The sequence below is a fragment of the Peromyscus californicus genome, unplaced genomic scaffold (genome assembly GCF_007827085.1).
Source record: "Peromyscus californicus insignis strain IS unplaced genomic scaffold, ASM782708v3 Scaffold_20__1_contigs__length_68692818, whole genome shotgun sequence".
Lineage (NCBI taxonomy): Eukaryota > Metazoa > Chordata > Mammalia > Rodentia > Cricetidae > Peromyscus > Peromyscus californicus.
The window spans coordinates 36,346,610-36,373,327 of NW_026294503.1; the positions used below are offsets into that span (position 1 = coordinate 36,346,610).

Sequence of the window (26,718 nt, forward strand, 5' to 3'; positions counted from 1 at the left end):
TATGTAAAAATTTGATTGGCGTGTAGGTCACATCCCGGGCTTCCTATGAAGTTCTCTATGATTAATGCATTTGCTAAGTTGGAGAAGCAAACCTAATGATTCACTAACCACTTTAAGGAGTCTTTGATTAGGTATCACAGAATGGCTGTTGATTGGATACATATATGAATTAGTAGCAACCAAATAACAAATCCGTGAATGAATGCTTTCTTCTTGAGAATTCTGGTGGACATATTCTTTTCTCTAGGCACAGCATCTTCAGTCTTGTTTGTTCTCATTTGTTATTCTTACCATAATGCCCTCAAAAGAAGTCAGCATCATTATAGTTACACTTTTGGAAAAGTTGACCTTTGAAGTAGCGTGAAGACCCCTTATTATTTCCTTTAAATTATCTAATTGGTTTTTATTAGATATTTATTTATATGTGCATTTGGATGTGTGTGTGTGTGTGTGTGTGTGTGTGTGTGTGTGTGTGTGTGTGTGTGTGTGTATAACATGCATGTGAGGACCTGAGGAGCCAGACAAGATCTCAAGATCCCCTGTGGTTGGAGTTACAGGCAGTTGGTAAGCAGTCTGATTTTGGTGCTATGAACCAAACCTAGTTCATCTGAAAAATCAGAAAGTACTCATATCTACTGAGCCATCTCTCCATCTCTCTTATATATTGTATGTTTTTAAAGGTGACAATAATGTGGTAATATTTCCAACTTCAATTGCAATGTTCTACACCTAATAGTTGATAAAATCAGATCCAACACAGATTTTTTTTTAATTTGAGAAATCATGTTAAACTGAGGCTCTAACAGCCTGACTCTTACAATCATAGGACTAGTTTACCCTCATATTCTAAGGCAATAGCAGCAGGGCTAAGTAGATCATTTGATTGGTTTCTTCATCCACAGACTAGGAAGAGTGGTATGCAGAGTGGCATTCCCACTCTGAAATAGGAAAATATTACCAAGAAAGTACAATATCCAGGATGTCCATTTCCTTTTAGGACAATATTGTGTATGACAGGAGTATGTAGACAAAGAATCTCTGTGATTGGAAAAGTTCATTTTGATAAATTTTCAGGTGATAAGAGGCATAGACCACCTTGAGAATGTTGGGAATAAGTCATTGGTCTCAATACTCACACTTACCACGTGAAAAGAGTTTGGGGAAATACTGACAAATTATGCCAAACACACATACACACACACACACACACACACACACACACACATATGTGTATATATATACATACATGTGTGTATGTATATGTATATATATAATATATAATCACAGATAGGTTTTGCTATGCCTGTTTATTTTGATATAATTGAATTTATAATTCAATGAGAGATTGACATAATGTCTAAATAAAGACTCTAATTTTGAGCAGCAAAAAGGAAATATTCTTGCCCATAACTTAACAATAACGAGCATTGTCTGGTACACATTAACTTCTTCCTAACTTGAGTATTTCACTTGGGGTATTTGGCAGTCAACTTTTTCTGTCTATAATAAATATCTGAAACAGTATCAGTTTAAAGGAATTTTTTTTTTTTTTTTTTGGTTTTTCGAGACAGGGTTTCTCTGTGTAGCTTTGCGCCTTTCCTGGAACTCGCTTTGGAGACCAGGCTGGCCTCGAACTCACAGAGATCCGCCTGGCTCTGCCTCCCGAGTGCTAGGATTAAAGGCGTGCGCCACCACCGCCCGGCAGTTTAAAGGAATTTAGTTTAACTTTGGCTCACTATTTCAGAGTTTTCCAACCATCTACTCAGCTAGTTTTCTTGCCTTAAACCTGAGGTGGAGCTGAAATCCATGGCTGGGAGCAGGTATGTTATAGAATGGTGTTGCTCATTTCTAATAGACAGAATGGAGAGAAACTTAAACCACAAGGAACAGAGGAGAAGACTCTCTTCAGGAGTTGTCAACAGAGATATGTTTCCTTCAGTGACACCCACACCTCCTGAAGTTTTTACCATCTCTAAACAACATTAGTGGGTGGTGACCAAGACTTTACAATAAGACTCATGGGGATACTTCCTTTTCAAACTCTAGCGTTCCTTACACCCACTTCATATTACAGAAAACAATCGGTTCATCTATATCAGTTCCCAACATTTGAACAATTCCAGCATTTCTCCAAAGTACACATTCAAAGTGTCCCTTTTGACTTAAGGCAGCTCTTCACCATGATGCCTCTTATATAACTAAAAATTGCACTTACATATTTCCAACATATCGCAGAATAAAGTAAATAATCCCATACCAAAATAGAACAAATGGGGTATACGATGAATAAATGGAATTGGGTATAGTAACCAAGGTCTTTAACATCAGCATGTGGGCTCAGAAGTAGGAAGATCAGGAGATCAAGGCCACCCTTGTCTACATAGTGAGTTTGAGGCTATCTTTGGGCACAGGAAACCATGTCCAAAAATGTGTGTATTACAAAGGTAAGATCTAAAGCTAGCAGGATAACCATTAAGTTCTATAGCTCCTTGCCTGCCTTTGAAGCAGCTTAATGTGAGTAGGAAAGGGCTGAGAAGCTTTCTATTATGACCTTGCAGTAACATGATTCGTGGCTGCTCCAATCATCCTCTGTAGATTCTTTCAGTAGATAATCCAGAGTTTCTGGCACCTCAAACTTCCTTATGTCAACTGTGTCTTCTGCTTCATCCTCATAGCCTCCTGGGTTATCCTATCAGGGTATGCTTTCAAGGACCCTGTCAGTATAAATAATTGACTATTTTCCTCTAAAATCTGGGTAGATTGTTTCATGACACATACCCTTACATTCTACATACCTGTAAAACAAGGGTCCTATGTGAAATATCAGCACCTGCTGCCAGCTTGAACAGTATCTGGGCTCCTTTTGTCAATAGTTGCTTCTGAATGCCTGGTTGATTGGATGCAAGTAAATGCATTCCCAGGCAGCCTTGCATGAGCTAAGTGTGATGGAGCTTTTGTTTCAAAAGGAAGCATATCAAACTCTTTAAAACTATTAAATTCATGAACTTGCTAGGTCCATCTAATTTCTGAAATATAGTAAAGCAATCTCTCTTATGTTCTAGTGCAAAGTGTATGCCCATGTTTTAACACAACTCATCTTTTAAGTTATACATTCTTAGATTCAATTTTACTCACATCCACTTCTTTCTGTTCGAATTGCAAAGTTTTCTATTTTTTCTGCTCTCCATATCATACATCTCATTAAAGGCAACCAATAAACTCCATGCCACAGCATTAATGCTGGGATGACTAAAGATGTCTGTTTCTAGATTAATTAGTCAGTTGCCTTTAAATTTAACCTACCACAAAGTCCTAGGTCATCCATGTAGACAAGTTTTTTGCCTCATTGTAAGATGAATGGCCTCTAGCCCGGTACACTATAGATTCTCTGTTCCCATTGGCACACTCAGCACAAGTGCCTTTTCTGTATCCATTCCTGTCAACATTCTTGCCTTCTGTAATTTCATCAGGATCCCAAGTTAGGGAATCTCCACATATGTTCTCCTAACGCACTTTCTAACCTGGATCCTTAAACATTCCCAAATCTCTAATACAATCTAAAGGTTTAGGAGCCTTTCTGTTAGGTAGACATCACTACTCACTCTCATACCAATGTCTTTATTAGCTTTGTGTTGATAAGTACCCGGAGAGAAGTTAACTTAAAGGAAGGATGGTTTCCTTGCTCACTGTGCTAAGTGTTTCTGTCCATTGTCAGCTGGTTGTTTTATTGTGGACTTAAGGTGAGGCTTATCACCATGGCTGGGATCCTGTGATGTAAGCTAGTTGCTCCTCTCATGGAGGCCAAGAAACAGAGAGAGCACTGGAAACGTATTTTGCTGAAAACTCAAGAGTACATACTCATAGCATAGCATAGCAATGCTCCATACTATAGCATTTAACATGACTTTGCACAGTCATTTCTGCAAGTCCAGTGGAGTGAATGCAAAGTCTTTAATGGTCAAGTATGACAACTATGTAAGGCATTCCCATTACCTACTTGAGCTACCCCTGCTTGCCTGTTGGATGCTGTCCTCTCTATGGACACACAAAACAGCATCTATTTTACAGACAAGGCACAATACCATCTCTTCTGGCAACAAAGAACACTGCCACCTGAAGATAATCATTTCCCTGTGGTAATGCAAAAGAGAAACTGACTATATCTTTCTCCTCTAGGATTTTAAAAATGTTCTGATACAGTTGACCCATTAAAAGCCAACAGCATAGGCTCTACAGCAGATTACATCTAGTTTAAAAATGGCAAACGGGGATGGAGAGATGGCTCAGTAGTTAAGAATATGCACTGCTCTTTCAGAGAACCCATGTTTAGTTCCAAGCATCCAGGTCAAGCAGTTCACAGCCATCTGTAACTCTAGTTCTAGGGGATCTGACACATTCTTCTGGTCTCTAAAAGCACTACAATCATGTGCACAAACTCAGACTCGGATTCAGACATATGCACATAATGTGAGAGGTAAATTCAATCTTGCATAAAATTTTCAAAGTGATAACACAAACAGCAAAAATAAAATAATTGAATCCATCACTCATGTGTGTTGAAGCTGTGGTGAGGGAGGAAGAAAAGTTCATGGACAGTCCTTTATGAAAGTTCTTCCACCTGGAGTACCTGTCTAGTTACACCAGTGTTTTCATTTGTGATGTGTATTTTCAAAGTACTTTGGTATACTGTTTTTCATAATGCCTTGAGTCCTGTCATTCAAAACAATGTACATTTGAACCATGCTTACTGTTACTGCTTAACTTTGTTCTCTCCTCATGGTTCCTTTAAAAGAATCTCAATAAGAACATGAGCCAAAGTTTGTCTAAGTCAATGCAACTCTCAAGCAGACTTCTCCAATGGTCTATGCAGCCAGTTAATGAAAGTACAAAGATGGATGTGATCAAAGATGCATGTTGCAACACTGAGTAACAATGGTCTAAGAAAACTAGAAGTCATCACCACATAAATGATGAAATCCCCATTTATTTGAGTCCCATTTACTTTTTCATACAAAGCACATTGCTGCATTTTAAGTTAAGAAAGGTGAAATAAAAAAGTAATAGATTTATTTCTCAAAATATGTTATATATTGAATTATGCATGAGTATTTATATCTGAAATATAAAGCATATGAGCCTATACACACAGACACAGACACACACACACACACACACAAACACACACACACATATATAAACTATATATGTGTGTATATGTACTGTGTCTGATTATTAACTGAGACGTCAAGAATGAAGTCTGAAAGCTGGCTTGCAGAGTGCTACAGTTTGGGAATCATTATAAAATGCTAAAACATGCTATTGGTTCTATTTTTAAAGGCTATTCATATATGTAACCTGCCTTAAGGATCTAAGGAGAAAGAGACCCCTTCTGGACATAGATTTTCTACAGTCCTAACTAATATGGGCTAATTAACTCTTTATGTTAGAAGGAGTTATATCTTTATGCCGCTTGCAAATGTATTTTGGGAAGGGAGAACACTGCAAACACGATCAATGATATTGACCCAGACTCTCATTATGAAAGCATTTAGCTTGTTATCATCACTAGGGACCAAAGGGTGATCCTTATAAGTGAAGTGCTAATATAGCCCTGTTTATTGAGCACATTCAGTCATCCACCCCAGATGTCAGGACCACTCCACAAAATAACCTGCAGGTTTTATATTAGTCAATTGATTTCTATGCCATGATAGTTCAAATGCCATCCAGACACAAATTAAAAATCTACCCATGTAACTCCTTTTGATTGTAATCTTGCCAATCTCAAAAACAGCTAAGATGATAGAATCAAACTATAAATCTATAATCATTCATGCAGCAACCATTTTTTTTAAATTGATTTGCTGTTATGTCCTGAGAAAAAAGGATCATTATCTCATCCTAGATTACCTTGAAATGTAGAAAATTGTTGTATTCTAGGATCCATGTTAAGAACATAAAAATTATGAACCAATTTTTTGTTTGACTATTCTTATCTCCTTTTTAGAACCTGTGTTGATTTCTTCTCTAGTGAACTTGGGAATTTATTTTAACTCCATTTTTAAAATGCTCATGGGTTATAGATAACAAGACAGAACACAAGAAAAGTGAATGCTTCTAATCCCTGTCTAACACCACAGGGAATGCAGTTGACACTACAATCTACTTTTGAAAGGAAATCATATTGGTTTTCCATGGTAAGGCTTGCACTATGATATTTGGTGATAGATTATTATGGAATTACTATTTATTCCAGTTTAATATTAAATAATGCTGGCATTAGTGTTCTGTCACTGAAATCTTATAAAGAATTACATCAGATAACATTCTATAATCTCCAAATCATTTGGTCTACATATAAGAATCAATCATATCATAGGAAATCATTTAGTTTTAGTAACAAGTTATTTTCCCAATATTCATATGTCAAAGTCCTAGCCTTTAGTCATTCAGAGAAGGATTCTGTCTAGAAACAGTGTTTTTGCACCTGTAAATGGGCCTAAAGTAAAATCTTCTTGGAGTGCATCGATTATCACACAATGTCTGGGGTCTCTCAGAGCGAGAATTGAGGAGAGAGAGAGAGAGAGAGAGAGAGAGAGAGAGAGAGAGAGAGAGAGAACTAAAGGCATCTGAAAAGAAATAGGCACTAAGGTGAGCTTTGTAAGCCAAGGACACCAGTAACTTTCCTGTATTATTTATTTGTGATGTTGCATTAAATACTTATAATTATTAATAAATGTCTTTATTATGTTTTATCCAAAAAGTCTTTTGAGATCGTAGATTTGGTCTGAAGGATGTATAGTTTTATACAATGAGTTAAGAATGTTTCCTTTTACCTCCTCTTGACTAATGTTGACTAACACAGAAATTTCTTTCTCTAAAAAGCTTGTGAGGATCTACATGGGATGATTTTAAGCTTGCTTCCATTTATTTTATTTGAGCTACCTATCATTCTACTTATATTTTCTGATCACTGCCAAATCAATACTGAGCATGGACATTCTGAAGTCTTTTATATTAACATGCCTTAATTTTTTTCATTATAAACTGATTTTATGTATTCACTAAATCTCAATACATCCACAGATCCATATTTTCACTGTAAATGCTATTTCCTTATATGTGTCAGCATTTTAAATTACTTTTGCATACAGAAATGTATATTTTGTTTCACTTTTTCTATGTCTCTTACCTACTTCATTCCTCCTATAACACTTCTGTTAAATTTAACATTATAGCTCACATCTATATCAAGAAGAAGAAATACACAAATGACAAACACTGAAATCAAAGAAATAAATGAATAGATGTATATATGAAATTACATTGCATGTGGAAGATCCAAAGACATTTAAGACTTACAATTATAAGTGGCTAAATTATTCAAGGCCAAAAGATACCATTTAGCTATAAAAATCAGTTATTATGCTTATAGATTGTAATGATAATTGAAGGGCTAAGGAAACATGTCACAGTAATAAAATAACAAAAACATAATAATGAATTTATTTTTATTTTATTCATTTATTTTGTTTAAGGTTCTCATGGTCTTTTTATTTTTTTATAAAACCATAAAACTTTATCACCATAATGTAGAATTTTATTTAAAAGAAAATATACAGTAGTCTGCCTTTAAACTTACCTACAATCTTTCAGTCCCAGAAACAAAGAGGTAGCAAGGTTCTCAAGCAATTGAAGCAAATCGAAATTTTACAAGCCATGCTCAAACAATATTCATTACCATCACAGAAATGTCTAGATTAAGCTGATTTTTGGGAGGAAATAACAATAGAGATTTTCTCCTATGGAAAAAAATATATCTATATATAGAGATAGATATATAGATATATATTGTTTGTACTATAAATAAACAAATTTGTACATATATTCCTTTTTAAAATTAGAAGTAGGGTTTTTTTTAAAAAAAATACAATGTATTCTGATTATGGTTTCACTTCCCAAACTCCTCCCATATCCTCACCATTTTACTACCCACCCAAATCCATATCCTTACTTTTTCTCTCTCAGTAGAATACAAACAGGCACCTAAAAAATGTAAGATTGATAAAATGGAACTACATAAAATAAAAACATATGAACCACAATGGGACAAAGCACACTAACCAACAGAAGCAAAGGAGCCAAAGGAAAGGCTCAAGAGATCTATTGTAGACACAGATGCAGAAACACACGTTCACACACAGAAATCCCATAAAGAGCCAGGCCGTGGTGGCACACGCCTTTAATCCCTTCACTTTGGAGGCAGAGGCAGGTGGATCTCTGTGAGTTCGAGGCCAGCCTGGTCTACAGAATGAGTTCCAGGACAGACTCCAAAGCTATACAGAGAAACCCTGTCTCGAAAAACTAAACAACAACAACAAAAAATTCCCATAAAAATAAAAGACCAGAAGTCATAATATGCATACAAATATGCAAAGGACCTGTAAGGTAAAAACTAAGGAAATGGAGGAAGAGGAGGAGGAGGAGGGAGAAGAAGAGAAAGAGGAAAAGGAAGAAAAGAAGACCTTACAAAGCCTTATGAATCAAAGAACCCTCAGGATGGCCTTGAATTTTCCTTTTGTTGGTCATCTTCTGATGAGCATGGTGCCTGCCCTTATGAGTGGTTTGTAGAGCCAGTGAGACTCCATTGGAGAAAACTAAATTTTCATTTGTGAGTGGTTATCCATTGGAGATAGCTTCTGGATTAGAGATGGGGGGTAGGGGTTGTGTCCACTTCTCTTAGTGCTGGAACCCCGTCAGGCTGAGACCTGTGTAGGCATTAAGTATGCTGCAGTTTCTATGAGTTCAGATATCCAGCTGTCCTGCTGAGTTTTGAAGGCCTGTTTCCCTGGTGTCCTCCATTCACTCTGTCTCTTACAGTCTTCCTGCCTCCCCTTTTACAGGGTTTCCTAAATCATGAGGGGAGGTAATTTATAGAGACATCCCATTTAGAACTATTTCAAGTTCTCTCCCTGCATTCATACTGTCTAAATGTGGGTCACTGTATTTGTTCCCATATACTGCAGAAGGAAGCTTCTCTGATGAGTGTAGTAGTAGTCAGAGGTCATTTTATTGCTGTGTTTCTGTAGGAGAACAGTAATATTTGGTCTTCGTCTAGGTCCCTGGCCTATCTAGTTTCAGATTCTTCATCACCCAAGCAGTGTGAGTAAACATTCCATCTCATGGAGTAGGCCTTCAATGGAGATGTTGGTGGGTTAGTCCCATAAGCTTGTATCACTAGTGCACTAGCACATGTGGTTCACCAATGTAGATTGAAGTGTTTGTAGCTAGATTGATGCTTATCTTTCTCCCTTGGGATCATGCGTAGTACCTTTCAACAACCTGAACACTAGTCAGTGGGGGTGAAGGTTTTAGGTAGGCACCTGCTCAACTTCTCCATGTTCAGTGAGTTTTATAGATGTTGTGTTCAGCATTAGGGCCCTATCATTAGTTTGTAGAGAGTAACTAATAGCTTTAGCAATAACCTGGATTGTTGAGTGTTTCCATGAGACAGAATGAGTTTAATCAAAGAGTTGCAGTAGGTCTACAACATTCTTAAAAAGTTAAAAAAGTCCTAAATAAATGAATGGAATTATCATTACAGAAGCTCAATATTGTTTATATGTTGATTCCACCAAATCACTACCTTTTGACATTTGGCTAAATTCAACTCTAGTAAGAGTTTTCTTTCTGTTTCTAAAAGTTTACACATACATGTCCATGTATAAAGTACATACATAACCAAAAATAAACTAATAAAGAGAAAAATAGAAGATTGGTATTATGTGTACCCCTAGACTGTCTTCAACATGTATTTTAAAACTGATTTACATTTTTCTAGATTCAAGACCAGTGTTGTTTCCATGGCATAGTTGCAGTGTGTGTGTGCATGCGTGCATGTATGTGTGTGTGTGTGTGTGTGTGTGTGTGTATGTGTGTTGCCTACATAAACCCAAGCATTCTACCATATACCAGACAGCATTTAAATAAATATATATTTCACCTCTTTGAAACATCCCTTCCCTTTTGTTTCTCTGCAAATTATTATCTTTCCCATGGATATGTGTGCTATACTTTTCTATAGCAAACTAAGAATTAAGTAAAAAGTCAAACTGATGAGCTACATGAACCTTCTATATTTATGGCCACATGCTCCTTCTTGATCATTAGTCTTTTTCCCACTCTTTCCCACTCACTGACTGCTTACTCCAAGAAGGATCTAGATGTAATACTAGGTGAGGACAGGTGCATCATATGCTCATTCCTTTATTCAGAAGGAGCTAATGGGCTGGACCCCCACAGGGGCTCTGAAAGAAAGACATCAATGGAAGCTTTTTAGCTCCAGGGCAACAGAGCTGAGTTCTCCTTGAGTCAATCTTTGGGCTTCTTTCTCATTCCAGTGTCTCTTTGCTCCTCTGCCTGCTTGGTGATCAAGGTCCTGTGCATGGAATATTCTACCAGCTACTGAAGCCCAGAGAGACATTGCTTTCATTCGTTCATATATGAACTGAGACCTAATGAGGATTGATGCTGAAATCTCTAAACACAAAATAAGTTAGTATTGAAGCCTCAGACTCAATGTGGGATGGTGAAATGAACATGGGCTTTGGAACCAAAGTTGGTGGATCTGACCCTGATTGTGACCCTGGTATTCCTTTGTTGATTTTGAAGATACATGACCAAGTTTCTTGACCTCTCTGAGACTTATTGCATCTGGGTATTATCTTTTCAAGATGAAATTGAAAGAACTTTTACGTAATTGCCAAATCATATACTGCCCATATCATAAGGTTTGTATTAGGTACTTAGTAAGTACTGATTCCACCAAACTGATTTTGAAAACACTTTGAAATATGAAATAGAAAAATATGAGTCCTAACTGTGCTATAGCTTAAAGTCCTGAGACAAACATTAAAGGTTTTATACAGATACATGTCTACATGCACATGTGTATATATGTATAAATTACACAGTATATATGTATTCATACATATTATAATAATATACATATAAATATATTAGTTTTAAAGGTACTAACAATTTTTCCTTTGGATTTCAAATTTAGAGAAGTGTTATAATACTCTTCTATAATAAACGATGTGAAAAAAACTGATGGATAGTGCAGTATTTATATACATGTATTATAATACAATGCTGAGAGACATTTGAGTTTACAAGGACAGAAGTCATCACATGACTGTTTTGTGTTTGAGGCAAGTGGTAATGGATGAGAGAGAATGATTGCCCGGTGTTACCATAGGACATGTCAGTTGGTGAAACAACTGCTGAGTATGTTTTGAGATCATTTCTCCTTAAACTTCGAAAGATTAATTTCACTAGATGTAAATTCTTCCACGGTGTTTGCTTTAGTTTAGTTTGGTTTTCCCTTAAAATTTTTGGTCCACATTATTTCTTGTTAAACGGGAATAAAAGTGCATAGTAAATTTCATCTCTCTTTCTGAGAGGGTATGTGATTTTTCAAGTGTGTGATTTTTCCTTCTAAAGAATTATGTACTGGTCTACTTTTCCCTTTAATTCTCTACAGTATATAAAAGGATGGAACAATGTTAGCTTTTCTTATCATCAGTATTATTTCTGTGTTTATACTCATAGTGGCCTCTTCTCTTCGTAGATTTGATGGTTATACCTTTCGTTCATTTTTTTTTATTGCCTGCCCTCTGTGTTTTTCAAATATTTTCTCAGTCATTTTTTTCCCTTCTGATATTTGAACACACACATGTATACACATCTGGAACTATAAAATAATAGAGAAAAAGACACCTTAAACTTGAGAAGGTATGAATGGGGAATATGGGAGAATTCAGAAGGAGGAAAGGAGAGATGTGATGCAATTATATTCAATGAAAATATAATTTTTAAAAGCCATCATGGGAGATCAAGGCTCACTCTTACTGTGCTGCTTGGGGTTGAGGAATAAACACGTTTCTCTAAGTCACAAGAAGGCATGAGCACTGGAGTCAAACATGAGCTGAGATGAAAATGGAAAAAATTAAAACTATTTGCACTCATGCCATTAATAACCCCAGAAGGAGGAACTACTGGACAGCACATGAATGAGTCCTCTTTCTCTTTGTGTACTAACAATTTTAATTCAAATTCTCTGACTTGCTTCACCTCTTCCATTACATCTGGATCAAGCTCATTGCCTTTTGAAACAGTGCTCAAAGCTGAACAGGAAATGAAACAATCGAGCCTCAACGATGCCAACCAATCAACACAAAGGCCCACTACAACATATGAATATTCTTCCCTCCTTCTCTCTCTCCCTCCCTTCCCCCTTGTCCTTCCTAACTTCCTTCCTTCCTGTTCCTTTCCCGATCCTTTCTCTCTTTAAGTTAAAATGGCAGAATGTATATTCAATCCTGATCACATCAAAGTCCATGAAGAGCTCCATCTCACCTTGCTAGCTCAATCACATTTTCTGTCTACTATCTGAAGCTACGAACGGAGAGAAGCAAACCAGTACCCTTACAGGATAAGGCCATGAAGGGCTGGTGTGAATGATATACTGCAGAGCTATGGGAAAAAATGAGTGTGGCTGCAGAGGTTAGTGTTAGACTTATACTGTAAAGATAAACTATGAGAACAGCCAGCTCTAAAACAATAAAAACAATTTATTTATCCTGTGTATAGTCATCTTGCTTTTCAAATGTAACTAAATGAAAATAGACATTTAAATTTCTGAAGTGATTATGGTACTATTTATTCATCATCTTGTGTCTGGAAATTTCTTACGGAAAATATCCAATGTGAAATAAAGTCACCTGAAATATATGTCTTAATAAATATTAAAGTTTCCAAAAGAAACACCATTTTCATACCATAAAATTATTTTAAATGATATTTTTATAATATTTACTACTTATTCTTTTAGTGCTGCATTCTACATAACTGTACACTAGGCTGAAAGGATATAAACCCTATACAAGTAACCATTTCAAAAATCAAAGGCACACTAGATACGTATGGTATAAGAATAAAATTGAGAAGTGTGCATGCCTATTAATAAAGGGAGATTGAATGAATTAATGATATGTTTATTTATTTATTTTTGATTTGTTTGAAATAGAGACCACATGAAATTGAGTGGAAAGAGGTGTGGGAAAGATCTAGGAGGAGATGGGAAAAGGGAAATAATACAATAAAAATGTACTGTAGAAAAACATGGATAAAATAAAGAGTTATGGAAATACGATTGAAGGCCATTTGGACCAAGGTTATCCAGTGCACAGAAATGAGACAAAGTTTGGTTCATTGACTCCATGGTGAGTCATCCATAAAATATTAAATGCTGAAATAAAGTAATTTCTGATATAAAAATATATTGCTAATTGTAATTAGAATGTTATGCATTATTAAGATAGAAATAAATATTGCTGCATTTTAAAATACTTTCCAACCAGATGTCAATATAATCTTTAAAAAGACTCATTGTCACCGTCTTGGAAGCAGGATATGACCCTGGCAAGCACAAGCTCACAATAGCTAAGCAAATTGGTTCTAGGTCCACAGAAGCCTGTCTCTCCTGGCAATCAGCTATGGAGGGGGGTAACTCATTTGGCCCCACCATATTATGCTGATATATTGGCCATGGACAGATTCTGGGAGAAGGGGAGCCATAGCCTTCCACTCTGTACTCACATGGGTATTTCTAAATTCAGGATCACATAGACGGCCCTGACTAGACATTGTGGTACGCTAAGAAAAATGATAACAAGTAAATAGAGGAAAGATATTTATAGGAGGAAGAAGCTAATGGATTGGGAGGAAAATGGGAAAAGGGCAAGAGAATCCAATTACATAATGTACACTTGTGAAAAACTAAAATTTACAACTACTAAAAACCTGTTTCCAGTTGTATGGAGGCATTCAACTTTAATCCTAGTGATTTGGAGTCAGAGACAGTCAGATCTCTGTGAGTTTGAGGCCAGCATGGTCTACAGAGTAATTTTAAGAACAGCTAGGGCTACACAGAAAAACCCTACCACAAAAGAATAAATAAATAAATAAATACCTGTCAACCTCCCCATTTACATTTACTTCTAAACATTGCTCATGATAACTTAAAACAGAAAACATGTTACATTAATCTTTTGTCAATATGTGGCAATATCCTAAAGTCATAATTTCAAAAGTAAGCACACTTTCAGAGCAATGCTTCAACCACCTTCATTCTTGATCTTTATTTAACTTTTAATTTTTGCATAGGCACACACACACACACACACACACACACACACACACACACACACACACACACCACCATCCCTGTGGTGGTTAGCTGCAAATTCGGACAGTATGATTTCATGAAAGACATGTATGTTAAATGGAAATCACCATTGAATTTTACATTTTTGTCATGTATGTGTGTGTTGAATTGTATACAAGTGTGTGTTTATGTGTGAGTGCATGTGTGGATTCTCTGTTGTTGTTCATCAGGCTCTGTGCACCTTGTTTATTGAGACAATTTCTTTCATTGGCCTGGAGACTGTCAAGTGTTCTAGGCTGCCTAGCCAGCAAACCCTGTCTGTCTGCCTGCCTTGGCCTCCCCAATGTTGGGATTATAAACTCACATCACCATACTAGCATAATTATTTTTATATGGGTTCTATGGTATGAACTCAACTCCTCATAAATACACAGAAAGTGCTTCACCGACCAAGTTATCTCCCCAATTCTGCATTTGTATCTTTTCCTGGACTGTGACATTCAGCAATTATTCTACAAATGTGTTGTCTGAAGCTTTCAACCAGCTATACGGTCACAGGATGAGCAACTTCATAGTGTACTGAGCTGGAGGGGCAGAGATACATGGAAGTTTACACGTATCCAATGGATACTTTAAATTATGTTTAGCTTCCAGTGGGTTAATGGAGATATAACCTCATCCCTAGTTAAGAAAAAAAGCTTTATTATAGGTAATTTGTCACACAAACTTGTGTTATTTGTGTTACTAATCGAGTTAAATATCATCGTATATGAGTTACAGTTGTTTTTGTCCATAGCTCCTCAAGACTTGAATTTTTCATGATAGCTTATTGTACCTTGCTCTTTTCATTCCTTGCTGTATGCCAGTGATTTTCTCTATGCCCGCAACTTCTATGTCATATATTTCTTGTTCTTAAACTATTTTCCCACAATGAGGTAACACAGTGATTCTCATATTGAAATTTTGTATTACTGGTGAGTTGTCATTTATCAAGAGCACTGTCTAAATTAACTATGTCCTGTGTTTCATGTGTCCTCCCTGGTTTTTTTTTTTTTTAGATTAAACTGGAAGAAAAATAACAAATGATTATATTTATCCTCTTGTTGCATACATAACACCACTCGACACTATAAAAGCCAGTAGGGACAAAGCTTCCAGATAAATATAGTTTTATTTCTCCACATTCCATGACTAAGGTGTGTGATGTCTTCAGTATTATGATCTAACCTTCAAGTTCCAGAGGATGATCAAGATGAATGGCAATAGTCTGTGACCCTAATGAAAAATAATACATCAAAATCAGGTAACTTATTCCTGGTATTGAGGCTTTTGTTTGGTAGCCTATGGTGTCTAGGAGTGATATTGTTCCCTCATTGTAGGGTACCTCCAATTGAACTCTTTTCATATAAGTGTATGTATACATCTGAAGATGGACTAGACATTGTTGCTGTATTTATTGCTTGTATATATTGTATATAGTTATCGTACTTATTGTAGTTTTTCTTATATTAGTTATAACTTCATTTTTTTATTTTTATTAGACAAAAAGGGGAAATGTGGTAATATTTTATTTGTGCTGAAATGTGGTGATATTTTATTTGTACTTTAATAAATAAAGCTTGCCTGGAGATCAGAGGAAAAAGGCCAGCCATTATAAGTAAACAAAGAAGTCAGGCAGCAGTATTACATGCCCTTAATCCTATCACTTAGCAGGCAGGACCTCTGTGTATTCAAGGCCACACTAGGGAACAGAACCAAGCATAGTGACATGTCTTTAATCTCAGTACCAACCATAGACATCTGGAGGTCTGTACAGACAGACAGATAGTGACAGAGCTATGTAGGAAGAGGAAGTGATATAGCTGGGCTAAGAAAGCCAATGAGAGAACAAAACAGAAAAGGTATATAAACAAGAGTATACAGAAGAAGCTCTCTTTGGAAGCTGCAGAGTTGGTGAGGTAAGGGTAACTGATGGCTTTCCCTATTTCTCTGATCTCTCTAAAGCTTTCACTTCTATTTCTGGCTCTGTGTTTTTTGTTTATTAAGACCATTTAGAAATTCCTCTACAATGATTGTAGCTGGAAGTTTTCCTGTGTCCTACCTAGCCACATGGTGGGCCCTCAGCTGCTTATAAAATAATCATTCAGCGGCTTGATATTATTTATAACTGCTCAGCCATTAGCTCAAGCTTATTACTGACTAGCTCTTACACTTAAATTAACCCATAGTTCTTATCTATATTTAGCCACTTGGCTTGGTACCTCAGCTGTGCCTTGTTATCTTGCTTCCTCTGTGTCTGGCTGATAACTCCTGACTCAGCCTTCCTCTTCCCAGAATTCTCCTCTCTGCTTGCCGTGCTTATGCTTCCTGCCTGGCTACTGGCCAATCAGTGTTTTATTTATCAACCAATCAGAGCAACACATATTCACAGCATACAGAATGACATCCCACAGCATACACCTTAGGAAGTTCCTACAGTAGTTGGTTTCTGCATGACTTTCTCCAAGGCTGTCCTATTAGTTATTTTTCCCATACTCCCTTTGAAACAAGACCTACTAAATGCTCTGTAGCAAACACTATCTGCAGTCAGGTGGCCATCTATATAACTTGTATTCAGCAATAATTTTGACATTTTGTTACATTCATTAATGATACCAACATGTTGTTAAATGTAATTACTTTAAAATTGTGAACTATTCATTACTATTGTTTCACTTTTCTTTGATTTTTTTTAAAGTTATTTTTTTCCCCAAATGTAATTTCCAGTGGGTGAAAATCTAAATGATGAGTTCATTATATACCTATAATTTTGTTAGCCATAATTTCATGTTTTCCTCCCCTGGTTTAGCTTCCATTTATCTACATTGGACCTTCTTTAACCTCCCTCAATCTCTTGAATATACTGGTAGAAAATTACTTTAATTATACTTTCATGAATTCTAAAATTAAAACTCAAGAAAAAAGTATGTTACAAAAAGTGCTAGGAAATAAGATAAGGAACTAAAAGTGCTTTGCTAAATATAAAGATAAATAAGTGCATCATTTTACTTCATTTTATTAATTCTTTGAGAATTTTGCACAATGCATTTGATCATACTCACATCCTCCCCAATTCCTCCCATATCCATCACATCTTTTCTACCCACCCAACTTGCTGTTCCCCCTTTTTTGTACATTCGTAGTACAAGTTATGCTGTCAATATAATCTTGGATGTTGAGGTCTTAACTGGAGAGTGTACCCACCAGGGCCTATACCCTCAAAAACAAAAACAGACAAGAACAAAGGACAAACACTGTATTCTTCTCTCAGCAGTTATGAAGTACAGTAGCTCATTAGATAGGGGTTGGGATTTTATTAGGTTTGAGCCTGCACAGGTCTTATAAATATTGCCATAATAACTGTGAATTTATATATGCAGCTGCCTTGCTGTACCAAGAAAACATAGTTTTCTTATAGTCATACACCTATGACTCTTACAACTGTTCTGCCTCCTCTCCCATCATGAACTCTAAGCCTTGGATGGAGTGGATATGACATAGATGTTGACTTTTTTAAAATTGTGAATTCTACAATCTCTTATTATCTACACCTTGAGCAGTTGTAGGTCTCGATGTTAATCACCAGCTACCTCAAAAAGACATTTACCTAATAAGAGTTGACTGATGCACTGATCTATAGGTATAACAATAAGCTATTAGTACTCATTTTAAACTACTGTCCACTTAGCAGAATGTTAGTTAGGGCTACTATTGCTGTGACAAAACACCATGATCTAAAGCAACATGGGGAGGAAAGGGTTTATTTCACCTATGGTTCCATATAAAACAGTTTATCATCAAAAGTGAAGGCAGGGACCCATGCAGAGAGGAATCCTGGAGGCAGGAGCAGATGCAGAGTCCATAGTAGATGGCTGCTTACTGGCTTGCTCCCATGGCTTGCTAAGCCTACTTTCTTACAGAACCCATGACTACCAGTCCAGGGGTGACACAACCCACATTGATCTCACTCATAAGTCATCAATCAAGAAAATGTATTTATAAGAGAAAGAAAGGAATATGATTGAACTCATTGGCATGGTAAAGGAGTTTCTGAAAAGGACTATACTAGCTCAGTCATTAAGACCAACATTGAGAAGTCAGGAAATTAAAAATTTTCCTTATAGCAAAAAATACTACCATTCAAGTAAGTGGCAGTCAAAAGAGTAAGGAAAATATCTTTAATGCCTATATACCTGACAAAGGGTTAGCATCTAGAATATATAATTCAATGTATTGTTATTAATATTTATTTTCTGATAATCCTTGTAAAATTAATGTGAGTTTAAGGAATTTACTAGTATTATTTTATAATAAAAACAGAAGCCTATAGCTTATAGTGATTAAGTTTTGAATCCAAGATCTGTGGAGAATAATCATTAAATTAATGAAATTAATCCCTAAAGAATATTCATTAACTAATATTCTATTTGGGAAGAAAAACCATTTTCAGTGCAATATAAAGGTAAGCCCTGAAAGGCAAAATGAATTCATGCTTAATATTCATGGCTTCCTAATTACCAAAAGGACAAAAAGCTTGGGGCTTTAAGAACAGCCTTCTTATAAAGTTGAATATCATGGGCTGTGCTTAAGTTCACTGAGCTGAAGTTGTGAGCAGATATTTAAGTATTATTTCTCAGTTCATAAAAATCATTCTCAAAAATTGTATTTTCTCCAGCACAAGGAATCTGCAATAAAGGATCTGGGTGAGTTTCCTGAAGAACTCTCTGACTGTACATTAGTCCTCTCCCAACAAAAAATGGTAACCAGATTCACAGTAGATCTCCATAAATACTTGCCTCTTAATTGAGGATATTTGTTAATGCCTTTATTGAACAAGACACTTCACATTGCCTTGTTTTGAATAATGCAGAACCTGGAATGAGATTTTAGTTTTAAATTTCACCTGTTTATCATTCTTTTAGATTAATATAATTACATAATTCCCCCTTTCTCTTTCCTTTCTCACAACCCTCTCACATACTCCCAGCTATCTTTCAAATTCATGGCTTCTTTTTCTTTAATTGTTGTTGTTAGTGGTGGTGGCAGTGCTAATGTGTGTGTGCATGTGTGTGTGTGTGTTGTGTGTGTATCCCTAAACACATAATAAAATCTGATCAGTCTGCATAATGTTACTTGTATGAAAGTTTTCAGGGCTGACCATTTGGTTTTGAATGATCAATTGGTGTGCTCTTCCCTGGAGAAGACTATTTCTCCCACTCTCCATGTAAGCTCCTAAAGAAGAGAAGTAACTAGTCATCCTATCCAGCCGTAGCATGTATGAACAACAACAATGTCTAGCATGGCACAATAATTCTAAAGATACAATAGTGGCATGAAACTTTTGTGGTAACCAACAAGAAGGAAACCATGCCTGGTAGTGAAACCTAACCAATTACCCAAGGTTAGTGAAATCATGGATCTTGGAGGAGAGCCTACAACAGCCACTTTACTAAACCAGCATAATTCCTAATGACATTAAATATTTTTCCTTATACATAAAGACAAGTGTAGTCCTTATCCTTCATCTCTTTTGTACAGATGAAGACCATTACAAAGAACCACAACCTAGTGAAATGCAGACCCCTAGAGCCCAATCACAACTGATAGATCTACAAAACCACTCTTGCCCCTGAGGCTCAGAGATCATTTGGGAGGAGGGGTTGGAAAGATGGTAATATCCACGCTTCACGAATTTGCGTGTCATCCTTGTGCAGGGGCCATGCTAATCTTCTCTGTATCGTTCCAATTTTAGTATATGTGCTGCCAAAGTGAGGATAAGTGAGACAGTTGATTAGCTTGATCTGTTTGGGAGGCATCCAGGCAGTGGGACCGGGACCTGTCCTCAGTGCATGAGCTGGCTGTTTGGAACCTGGGGCTTATACAGGGACACTTGGCTCAGTCTGGGAAGAGAGGACTAGACCTGCCTAGACTGAATTTACCAGGTTGAACTCAATCCCCAGGGGAGTCTTTGCCATGGAGAAGATTGTAATGGGGGGTGGGCTGGGGGAAAGGTGGGAGGGGGGGCGGGAGGGGGGGGGGGGAGAACAAGGGAATCCGTGACTGATATGTAAAATTAAATTAAATTATAAAAAAAAGGGGAGGAACAGAGAGTTATGTCTGAGATTGTGTCATCTCATAATGTCGGAAGCTACACACCATTAAGTTTCACTAAAATGGCTGCCTAAACTTGATCTGAACAAAGAAAATAACAGATATGCTAATGTGAGCAGAGGAAAAGACCGAAGAGCCACATGCAACTAAGGAATGCCGGGAGTGGAAGAAGGAATCTTTCCCAACAAAGAGAACAGCAATCAGAGTGTGATTGCAACCATGCCTTCAACCTTGAGAGATTTCTTCTGCATCACCCCTTTGGAAATTTCACTGAGGACCTGATGATTTGGCTGTGCTTGGAACATCCTGGGTGTTTTACTTGAGAGAGAAAACTAATGTTAACATCATACAGAGTAGCATTTTGAGTGAAAAATGGGGACTATTAGAATAAAAACATCTAACGCCTAAGTCTAACAAGAAAACAAAACAAATCAAAACAAAACAAAAGGTCCATGGAAAGATGATTCGCAACATGGAAGTAAAAATACCCTTGTGGGGAGTGAAGCAAGACCAAGAAGGGGTAGTCTTCCATGGCCAGAAAGTATCAAGTCTAAAAAGAGAAAGCTAAAACCCACACAGATATGAAACAGACAATGCAAGTCAGGTGGAGCACAGAAGAGACAGGAAGTGTGAAGACAAGAGAGGAATTTAGGAGTAAAAGTCAAGATGTGTCTAGCTTTTTTTTTATTGTCTTGGTTTGCTTCTTTCTCTCTTTTTATTTGGTTTTTAGTTTATTTACCTTTACAACATGTTTTTGGGAAGCTTTGAGAAACTGTAATTTTTAGGTGCATTTTTATGGAATCTGGCTGCCTATTTATAAAGGTACAAATGGAAAATGTGATCGATCCATGCTTGCAATACAAAATCAGAAGTCTGGTGCTTTAGGCAGGAGGAAGGATGGAAAGAATTTATGGAGTTCCAGCTTCAGAGGCAGACTTACAGGTATTTCAAACCCAGACAGAGATATAGAAGGAGTACCTTTTACATGTATGCATTTTGATTCAGAACTGTTGGGTTTAGATAAATTCAGGAGTCATAGAGCTGGGTCATATGTAGATCTAGCTTTAATTTTTTTTGACAAACTTCCATATTCACTTTCATAGTAGATTCCCAATTTTACACTCCCAATGGGAATGCATAAGTATTTCCTATTGTTTATCATATTACTATACACACTAGCTAAGTTATGGAATCAACCAATCAACAGAAGAATGGTTAAGAAAATGAGGTATGTGTATATGCAATAGAATGTTTTCAGCCATAAAGAAGAATTTAATAATGAAGTTATATATTTAGCAAGAAAATGGATGCAATTGCAGATAGTTATGTTAATGCAGTAATGCAGATATTGCCCATAATTTGCAAGTCCTACATTTCTATAGATACATAAAACTTCTATATATAGATGACATGAAAATAGAAATGAAACTTTCTAGGAAATGAGGACTGACAAGAACGGAAAAATGGGAGAACTGGATAGGAACAGAATATGGGGGTGACATGTGATCGAAGTACAATGTAGAATTGCATGAAAATGATTTTATTAAACCAACATAAAAATTAATGCTAGGTTTAAAGATTCTAGAGCATTGTCAAGTATACTGATCTCTATTGAGACAAATGTGACAATTGTTACAGTTATTTTCCTGAATAGTACAACGGAATGACTTTTCTATCATTTCATCCACACCCTCTTCCCTTCTACACTATGGGTTTTGTTGCTCTATAATGATGGCTTCCTGAACTCTGATTCAACTTGGCCTTAGTGGTATGAGCACAATAACACAAGCAGACCTGGAAAGCTCATACACATGTGCCCTAGTCCTCTTCTATCCCAAGAGCAGGACATTACTGTTGTCAGTAAGATGCTACCAGAAAGAAGATATGATTTCCATGGCATGTCTGAAGCACCCGAGTGTCTCAGCCTGTATCATCTCAGGTCAAGAGAAAAACTCCTGACGCTAAGACATGTGGATAAATCCAACCAAGACCAGCAGAGTTTGTAGCTGGTGCCTAAATTTACAGAAATAGTTGCTTTTATGTTGCTGAGTTTTTAAGGATGTTTGCCTAATCACAACAGCATAGCCTAGTCATTTATTTGCCTTCTCATGTTTTTTTAGACACAAAAGAAGGGTGGTAAATCGATGTGGTTCTACAACGGCCAAAGATATATTGCTGAACAGTGTGAAAAACTTCTTCTAATGAAACAGAAAGAGTGTGAATCTGAATAGAAGTTGAGGATGAGATAGGGAGGAACTCAGAGGAGTCGGGGGAGGGCAAGCTATAATCAGAATACATTGTATGAAAAAAATCTATTTTCAATAAAAGAAAAAATAGAACCTATAGTTGTTATATTACTTAACATATCTGCAGACAATAAGTGACCCATTTAAGAAGACAGTTCATCAAAAATGATTTGAAAAGATATAGTCAGGATTAAAGGAGCCAGCAGGCCAAATTGCAAGAGCAAGAGCGGGGATCTGTTATACTGGCTAAAAGTCCAAAGAACACTACGTTCCAGAAGCACGCTAAGGAAAGAAGCTGGGTTCCCAGGCTGGGAAAACTGTGGAAGGAGATGGACCATTTACATTCTTTAATATTTTTCTCTAAACCGATAACCCCTTTGATGGTCAGGAGACAAATATTTGATTAGAAAGTGATAAATAAACTAACTAGAAGACATATCCTTGCCATATGACTCTTGTCTTTGTCTACATGAAAAATATGTAACGTATTTCATAACAAAGTCACCATTTGATCATCAAATGTGATCAACTCAGTTAAACTGACAACTTGAAATAATAAACCCCAAGATGACATCTTCATGAAAGACAGCAGTAGAGCTTGAAAGAAAAAGCATAATATATGCAATGGTACTTAGTAATTTTTAAAATGACATCTACTTAGTCTGTGTGTGTGTGTGTAATTGTGTGTGTGTGTGTGTGTGTGTGTGTGTGTGTGTGTGTGTGTGTGCATGCGTGCGCGCGCAGTAGAGTAGTATGTGTGCATGTGCCACAGTTTACCTGTGGAGTTCAGATGCCAACTTTTGAAAATCAGCTTTCTTCTTCCACCAAATGGGTCCCAGGGATCAAACCCAGGTCCTCAGCTTTAGAAGCAGGTGTCTTTTCCTGCTAAGCCATTTCACAGATCTGCTAGGTTTTGACACATTTATGTAAAATTAAATTATAGTGATAATAATTATGAATTGAAAAATATAGTTGATTTGGAAAAAGTATACAGTGTTTTGTAATTCCTCTGCCATGAAGTAGACACAAATATCTCCATGCTATTGAGTCTCTCAGTTTTAATAGTATGGCCATGTCCTTTAGGCAGTAAGAGGAAGTTTAAATTGTGCCCCTGAGAAATATGCATCCATAGATATTGATATTTACACAAATTGAATCTCTAAGAAAATAATTATATAAATTAAAACTCCCTTGATTTATCTATATCCATATATAATGTATATCTTTCTACCTATGCATAGAAAGAATAAGAAGAGAGAAATAATAAAATTGCATTTCATGGAGTTTAAATGTTTGTATGTCATAAATCTTGAATAGAACAATAAGAGAAGTTATATTATCAATCCAATATAAATAATTTAAAAATAATAATTTTGCCACCTCTATCATTTTATCTTGTCTTAAAGACGTTATGTGAAATGGGTCTTCCTATTTCGTATAATAATAAAGGTTACAAGTTACGACAGTTTCATCTTCAAAGCCTTTTACAAATGACTGCGAATATTGCCTTAGCATTAATTTAATCTGCAGAAGCACCCACTGGAGAACAGCCATTACTCCTGATTTATGTCTATTTTATTAGCTCCAGTTACCCGAGCAGACACAGCAAGCTTTGAAACCAGCCTTCCCAAGCCTTGTAAACTGTTAGTATAAACTCAATTTATCTGTTGGCATAAACTTGGTATCCGCTCTCCTTGGGAAGTCTTAATTTAATGATCCACAGTATCTAAGGCAAAAAAGAAAGTGGTTCATAGACATCAGCCCATCAGATCTCAGGCCTCTCTGAGAGCTCTGTGCCTATTCAAACTATGGGTTGTTGTCATTAAGGGAGCTGGACTGTTTTCATATAGGAATTGTGCACGAGTCAAAAGAAATAGTCATACATCACATGTAGTCATCTGTAAGATCTTTCCTGTCTTGCCCTGTGGTTCATTCTGCTTCTCTCTTCCCAGCAAACAGAAACAAGCCAACGTATACAGCAATAACTCTACCCAGTGGCTCTGCCCTGCCTCTCACTTCTTTTCCAGGTTCGCTTCCAGATACACACTAAAGCCTCATGTTCTGACTTCAGGGTGACTATCTCCAAGCCCTTCAAACTCTCCCTTTACAGTGCTTCAAGGGAGGCTTCTAATATTGCATATGACTTGCTAATGGAAAAGAGAATGTGTCCAGTACCTGGCACTTATGAGTCCCTCACTCAAAATAGTCCATAATAAGCAATTTTAGAATCATTTCATGCATCTTTAAAAGTAGGATAAATTTCGTGAAGATAACACTTGTAATAATGGAAATTTAATTGGTACTCTATGGACAAATGAATGAAGTGGTAGGGAACAGACACATCACTTTTGCCTATATCCCTCTGTGCTCTCCGTTGTCCACTAGGTGATGTTCATATATTGAAAAGGCAGAGGTCATTCTGGGATGGGCCTCCTATGTACATATTCCCCTGCTTTCTGTATCCTGAACTTTAAGCTGAGCCTAGAGATCTCTATTGCTATCCCAATACACCTCACCTTTCTGAAGCATTCTCACCCCCTTGGCTACACAAGCTTCTCTAGCTTAATCACGGTCCTACTGCTGCTAAGAGTTATTTCCTACTTGTTCCCCAAGCGAAGATACCTAAGTTTTCTCCACAGAGTAGAATATAGTGTGTGTTCTTCAACATTCCATGGGAGCAAATGCTGATTCCTCGTCAACCCAACTTCTCCTGGAAATGCCTATTTCAAACTCTCCATCTCACTACACACTCTGATGACTAGAACTCCACACTTGCTTCGTTCTTTCATCAGATAGCTTTTCTGCATTTTCTGTGGGGAAAACAATATCTATCAACAAGGAACTTCTGGCCATTTACCCACCAAACCTGTATAGCTATAACCATTGTCTCTATTCCTTCTACCCATATGCCTACTCTTTCAGCTTGCAGTGATTATTAATTCCTGAAGACAGTTTCTACAATGTGTGACAAATCTATGCTTTATAATCTTTAGCTCCACAAGCCATTTTCCATTTTCCTTAAAATGATGAAATGATCATCATGCCAATAATACTACACTCAGAGAAGCTGTATTTTTCCTTAATAGGCTCTGGTCAGGTCATTACCACATGTAGAAAGATGGAATCTGCCTGCAGTTGAAATAAGTTTGAGAGGATACTAAAGAGAAATAATGTACAACCATAGAGCACATGAATTGGCTTCTACTGTCTTGGAGTACCTAGAGAGCTAAGTTTGGTTTATGGAATTCTTGCTGACCAAATAACTTTTGAAAAGAAATTTGGAAGTTTGATTGACTCACCATGTTAGGTCTGCCTTTATCACATGTCAGCAATCATATTTTTCTACATAGTACCCACTGATATTGACTAAAAGCCTAAGTGTCATGGATGCTTTCACAAATAAGAACACTGGGGTTGGGAGTTTCCTTGAATCCATGCAGACAGCTAGGGCATTTGCTCTTATTAGCATTTCATGCTGAGAAATGTTGTTTGTTACATGGAGTCTTATACAAAAGGTGTGTTAAAATGTTTTATTTTGGGCCTAAAGAGATAGATTATTGCTTAAGTGTGCTTATGTAGTGCTCTTCCAGAGGACCTAATTTGGGTCCCCATGTCAAATGACTCATAACTTCCTATAAGCCCTATTCTAGGGAACCTGATACCCCCTTTAGGCCTAAATGGGCAACTGCACTTGTGTTCAGACACACTCGTACACGTAATTAAAATTTTTAAATCTTTTAATAAAATATTTATTTTTATTTTATGTGTATTGGTGCTTTGCTGCATTTATTTCTATGCTCTGTGTGTATGCCTAGTTGTCAGAGAGGCTAGGAAGGGGAATGAGATGCTCTGGAGTTGCTATGAAGACTTCCTCAAGACTTATAAGGGCCAATAGAAATATTTTATTTAACCTGAACTACAAATGATTATGACCCACCATACAGATCCTGGCAATGCAGCTTGGGTCCTCTGCAAGAATGGTTAGGGCTCTCAAACACTGAACTCTCTCTGCAGCCTCACAAACGAAAAATATCTTAAAATATTTTACTTTTGCTAAGTGGATCATTTAGTACTTTTAATTTAAGCAAGTAA

At 36.7% G+C, this 26,718-nt stretch overlaps 1 non-coding gene across 1 annotated transcript; it reads right to left on the reverse strand.

Annotated features, from left to right (window-relative positions):
• Positions 1 to 19,933: 19,933 nt before the first annotated feature.
• Positions 19,934 to 20,045, reverse strand: LOC128117278 (U6 spliceosomal RNA). The gene has a single exon (XR_008220761.1). It is a non-coding gene; the product is annotated as a U6 spliceosomal RNA (small nuclear RNA).
• Between the last annotated feature and the right edge of the window lie 6,673 nt (positions 20,046 to 26,718).